Raw genomic sequence first — 6,438 nt, forward strand, 5'->3', positions numbered from 1 at the left:
ACCTGTCAGATTTATCTTCTCGGCCGGAGGGAGGAAATATCTGTTTCTCCGGAGAGGAAATCAATGTGTCCGTGTGATAGATGCAGGTTGGGGGGCCGGGTGCTGTCGCTGAAAGCAAAGGGGCAGAGAGCCAGGGAGGCACCCGGCTGTCACCGTGGGCTGCTGGCATCGGTGTCGGGAGGCCAAACCCCGTTTCAGTCCCTGATGATAGGAGAGGCTGGCAGCCACCTACCCGATCGTTGGTGCTCAAGCTGTTCGATGGCAAAGCCTGCGCCCGGGTGTCTGTGGTTGAAGTTTCCGTGGCCAGGGCTCCGCTTGGCTGCTCGTGTCCGCGGAAAGGTGGCAGGTCTTCAAGGATGGCCAGCGGGGACAGAATGGCCTTTCTCCAGGCACACGGAAGGAGGGGTGTCTCACTAATATTTTCAAACGGGATCCTGACCTAGAGGAAAGTTAGAAACCGCCTGAGTGTTGAGTAAACGTGAACTATTTAAACACACGCTGGACGCCATGAGAACGGTGCTAAAGCGGGAGGCTGGCGGGAAGGCGGCCTTGGCATTCGTGCGACAGGGGGCACGTCCACTCACACGTGAGCATGCACACCGGCGGGAGGAGGTTCATCGGGGCTCCTTGTGTGTCGTGATTTCTCTGCCACGAGCATGCATGGCTTTTACGCAGCAAAGTCCGTTTTGATGGGAAACAGGCGGGCGCGGCTTGTGCCTTCGGCTGACAGTGGCCTCTGGCCTGTCACAGTGTCATTTGCTTTGAGATCCAAACACCTGGGCGGCGAAGGCCGGAGCTGTGTGCTGTCGTTCGTCCTTTTTAGCGTTTGACTAGACGGGAAAATATGTAGAAGTCCTTCGGATCGTCGGGAGGGAGGCTGAACGGCCAGTTCTGGGTGTCGGAGGCAAAATCGAGCTCAGGAGGAAGAAAGGCTGGCTCGTGTCGCTGTCCTGTGTCCCTGGGGTCCTGAGTGGCCTGGGTCGTCAGCCCCCTCACTGCCCGGCCTCCTCTTTGCCTCTAACTGGGGTTCCCGCAACTGCTCTTTGCTGCAAGACACACGTTAGCCACGCTCGTGGGTGGCTTTCAAAGCCCCCACGTCCCCCGCCACGCTGCTGGTTCACTGTCAATATTGAAAGCGATGGGCGCACGCTCGGGGAGCTCGTAAAGCGCCGAATTTACACGCCTCTGGGGTTTATCTTTTAGATTTATGCTTTCTGATTAAAATCAAGAGGGCACCTGGTATTTCTTTTTTTATTATTGATTCATGGGGGGGGGTTAGACAGAGACGAGGGGAGAGACGTGGTTCTCATGGCTCCCCCAGCTGCTGGCAGGTGATGGGTGCTCAGCGAATTGCAGGTGCAAGGGTGGCCCGGCGGGTGTAGGGGTCGGGATCTCAGGACTGTATTCTAGGCAGATAGTCGATGCTCTTTGGTGGCCTCGCACAGAAAATTTTAGAACCTCCCCCGATGACCACCAAGACCACTGTACATCCAGATATAAGGCGACTCTGGTCCGCCCCTGGAGCGAATTACAAGCATTTTACCAAAGGCCCTAATGGCCTTCCGACTCTTACTATTTTTTTACTCAAGGATATTTACTGTCCGGCCGGTGTGGCTCAGCGGTTGAGCGTCAGTCTAAGATCCAGGAGGTCGCCGGTTCGATTCCCGGTCAGGGCACAGGCCCGGGGTGCAGGCTCCTCGATCCCCAGCAGGGGGCGAGCAGGAGGCGGCCGATCCGTGACTCTCATCATTGATGTTTCTCTCTGTCTCCCTCTCTCTGAAATCAATAAAGACATTTTTTTTAATTAAAAAAATATATGTTTACTGATAGCAGAGGCGAAAATGCAAAATAATTGTGTGAAGCGGCCCCCTTTGAGCAGAATGATCGAGTCATAGCAATGGCACGAGCCGCTGGTATTTTTTTTAATTAAACATGTGACTTTCAAGTTGCTACTGAAATGGTTGGGAGAGCGAAGTGGGAATGTTGAGGACGGCTGGGCATCCTCCTGGGCACCAAAAGCTCTACGAGGAATCGTTGCGTTAGACCGAGAAGCAACGGAAATGCGTAGCTTGAGTCGAAATCTGGAAAAGACTTTAAGGAGAAAAAATAAAAATAAAAATCCCCTAGCAAACAGGCCCTGCTACCTAGAGAGGTTGGAACCAGTCTTCCTTGCCGGCGAAGCCTGAATTCCTTGCCTAGCCCTTTAAAGCATTTTCATGTACAAATCAAACACAGATGGCCCATTACGTTTATGACCTCCTGTCAATTACTCTAGATGGAGCATGCATTAATTATTGAAATATTTTCATAGGATACAAGTTTTTAGTGGCTACATCGCCACAGATAATTTCAGCTTTCTGATTAGAAGCCAGGCTAAGCAATTTTATTTACGAGAATTAATCTCTTGAATGTAGTAAAAACTACAAATACAGTAGTAGATTTTTTTTTTTTTTGATTTTTTGATTTATTTTTTTTTTGGTTTCCATTTAACAAAGCCAACTTAGCGATCCTGGCCTGTATCCTTGGAAGTCCGCGTGACGCTCACATCACACACGATACGTAAACTCTGCCAGAATCTATTACAATTGTAGTAAATTTTGATTACTGGGGTTGTTTGTTATTTATGTCTCCAAGATAAAGATAATAGTGGGAACAGCCCTCTTCTATTCAACGTATGAATTACACCCATAAAATGCCTTGTTTTATAAACAGTAAAATAAAAGCAGACTAAACTTGGCCCAAGCTTCAGATTGTTGCATCTACTTGAGCTCAGCTCAATAAACACTTGAGAAGATGACAGGAAAGTCTGTGGGGTGCTCAGGCTTTTTACTGGGCCGCTCGTTTCTGTCTGGCATGGCCCATAAACCCCTGGGGCCGTGTGACGTCCCAGGACAGCAGGACAGACCATGCTCACGAAGCCACCCTTTCAGGGGGCGTGAGAAACACCAAGAGGACACTTAGGGGAGGACCTGTACTAGTTGTCGCTCTGGAAGGAAGCTGTTCGTGCCACAAATACTAACTGAGCACCTACTATGCTCGGGGAACTTTCTTAGGCATCCGGAGCACATTGGGGAACAACAAGAAAAATATCTTGGCTCTTTCCAGGAGAGTTTCTAACAGGATTGGTTGCCTTTTGCTATCGTTTTTGCACAGAGAAGCTAAAGCTCAGAGAGGTGAGTTCACGTACCTGAGGTCACCCAGCGAGAAGGCGGGAAGCCCAGGCCATCAAAGGCCTTATTCTTAACCCACCGGCTCTCTCAGGCCTTTGCTGTTTCCAACTCACCTCTCCCTGGCTCCCTGGCCCCCTGGCCCCCTGGCCCCCTGGCCCCCTGGCCCCCTGGCCTCCTGGCCTCCTGGCCCCCTGGCCCCCTGGCCGCCTGGCTCCCTGGCCCCCTGGCCTCCTGGCCTCCTGGCCCCCTGGCCCCCTGGCCGCCTGGCTCCCTGGCCCCCTGGCTCCCTGGCCCCCTGGCCCCCTGGCCCCCTGGCCCCCTGGCCCTCTGGCCCCCTGGCCCCCTGGCCCCCTGGCCCCCTGGCTCCCTGGCTCCCTGGCCCCCTGGCCCCCTGGCCCCCTGGCCCCCTGGCCCCCTGGCCCCCTGGCCTGTTCATCGGGGTCCTTGAGGAGTGAATACACTGAAATGGAGTTAGCAGGACTTTCTCGGGAGGAGCCTTCGGTCGTATGCAGAGTAGCCCTAAAACAACAACAACAACACAGATTGGTTGCCTGTGTCTCTTTTCTCAAACACTCACCGTGCAAGAATGCTCAGGCCCAGAGTGGGACCCGGGAGATAAGCGTCGCAGGAATGCCGAGGTCACAGCCCAGCGGGACGCGGGGGCCCCGCAGGCAGCGGGCAACGTCAACACGCGGTCACCGGCTTCGTTCTCCGGCCAAAGCCCAGCGGCTCTTGAGAACCATAGAGAGCGATCGAGGCGCAAACGGCGAGGGCTGAGCCCGCACCCGCCTCCCTGCCCACGGGGCTGGGAAACTCGCCTCCCAGCCGGGGCTGCTGGAAATCGCCACCAGTGGGCCCCTAACAACACTGTGAGCAGGGAGAATTCACGGAAAAATGGAGCATTAGGGCAATGCTGTCAGTTAATTTGGGATGGTAACTGCCCAGCCAGTGTGGCTCAGTGGTTGAGTGTCAACCCATGAACCAGGAGGTCAGGGTTCGATTCCCGGTCAGGGCTCAGGCCCGGTTTTCAGGCTCGATCCCCAGCAGGGGGCGAGCAGGGGGCAGCCGATCTATGACTCTCATCACGGATGTTTCTCTCTCTCTCCCTTCCTCTCTCTGAAATCAGTAAAAAACACATATTTATAAAAAGAAGTGTTGCCCAATAAAAAGTAATGTATTTTTCTACCCCTAATAATAAACCCTCCCAAGGTTCTTTAGCGCTTGTTACTTTATAGACCCTTTTTGCTATTGGTGGGGGGAGAGAGAGGGTCAGAGACCTCAGATGCCCCCCGAGAACAGCCCAGACCCCGGGTTTACGGGGTCCGGACACTTCTTCAGGCTTTTTCTCAGCTGATCCTCAGCAACGTAGATGAGACGACCGCACATGGCCTGGGGCTGCGGGCCCCGGAGTGACACAGGGCCCGGGTCAGACGGAAGGAGCTGAGGACTCTAGGTCCAAGGGGGGCCTGGGCAGCAGGGTGGGGGGACAGAAAGGCAGAAACGGGCCCCGAGGCACCCACCAGAAGTGATCCGTGTCATCTGGGATGGAACAGGGGCTCCGCCCGGCACCAGGACGCCTATCTGGCCTGTCATCGAGGCCCCGATGCTATCGCGACCGGCCGTGCGGTGTCTGAAGCCGCTGGACTCGGGGGATTGTGCAACCGAATTCCCTGGGAGGCTTGGGAAATAGTCTGGCGCTGACTGAATCAGAAACCTCGAACTCAGGGCACGGGGCTCGGGCGCGGAACGAGCCATATTTGGAGCTTGAGGCCTGCAGTCTGGATGCTCCCAGGGTGGCTCGCAGCAGGGTCACCGGGGAGCCTCTGGGCAGGGAGGACTCTCAGACCCCAGCCGGGGACACGGAGGCAGGGTCCCCCCAGGAGATTTTAGTCCAGTTTGAAGAACTCTTGGTCGATAGCTTCCCTCCCCTACGGTGCATTCGTCAAAAAATAAATAAAATAAAAGATAAAAGTGAGCTTGGCCTAGGCCGTTCTTGGGAACCCAGGCAGGAGGGACCCCGGGAGCCCTGCTTCCATCTCCAGCTCCCCTCCCAGCCTAACGGTCCAGATCCCCATCACCAAAGGTCGCAAAACATCCAGGTAAAGGTTTTTGAAGCTCAGCGTCTCATTCGGGGGCGATCAGGAGCCTCGGGCCTTCCCGAAATCCACCTTGGAAATATCCTGGCAAGCAAATCACCATTTTGCAACCTTCTAAATGCCCAGAAATGAATCCAAACGCCTTGGCAGCCCCATCTGCTGGTTTTCTTTGCCCCCAGGTCATGCACCGAGGGCAGGAGGGGCTGGGATGTCACCCCGAGCTGTCCCCTGGGGATGGAGCTTCAGAGCTGAGTTTGCTTAAACCAGGCTCCTTGGGGGGACCAGGGGCCGCTTCTCCCTGTTTGTACATAAAATTACTTGCGAATCGACCATCCTGACAGGCTCATGGCCCATGAACATGTAAAGTTAAGTTTACACGTGGGTTTGCCTCTCAACGGTCCTTCGCTGTTGCGGGAGGCTTCCTAACCCGCCCCTGCCCGCGTCACGGCGCAGGATCGACAGGCCCCGCGTATCTAATCAATCTCCTCCGGGACGCGGGACCACACTCCAGGTTCATCGTTAGAAATCAGTTCTCAAAGCAGACTTTCGAGATGTTAGAGATTTACATCTTTAACCCGTTTGGAGTGTATTTTTGCGTGTGGAGCGAGAAGGCGGCCTGGTTTCATTTTTATTTTATTTTTGGCATTTATCTGCCCAGTTTTCCCAGCACCGCTCACTGAAGAGACCGGCCTTACCCCGTCGTATGCTCTTTCCCCCTTTGTCCTGGAATTAAATGACCGTATAGATGCGGGTTTATTTCTGGGCTCTCTGCTCGGTTCCGACGATCTAAGGGTCCGGTTTTGTGCTGTTTTGGTGACGGCGGCCTTGGAGTGTCATCTGATGCCAGGTAGCGTGATTCCTGCGACGTTCTTTCTCCGAAGAGCTGTGGCTATTCAGGGTCTTTTGGATCATCAATTTTTGGATCATTTGTTCTAGTTTTGTGAGGAAGGCCATGGGCATTTTGACGGGGTTTGCACTGAGTCCACAGGCTGCTTTGGGTAGAACGGGCATTTTAATGTTAATTCTTCCTATGAGCACAGGCTAGGCCTCCATTTATTTGTGTCTTTTCCATTTCTTTCTTCGGTGTCTTATACTTTTCCAAGCACAGGTCTCTTGCCTCTTTAGTTAAACTTATCCCTACGTATTTTATCTTTCTGATGTAATCATAAAGG

This window comes from Miniopterus natalensis, chromosome 22, assembly GCF_054644295.1.
Source record: "Miniopterus natalensis isolate mMinNat1 chromosome 22, mMinNat1.hap1, whole genome shotgun sequence".
In the NCBI taxonomy this organism is placed as follows: Eukaryota; Metazoa; Chordata; class Mammalia; order Chiroptera; family Miniopteridae; genus Miniopterus; species Miniopterus natalensis.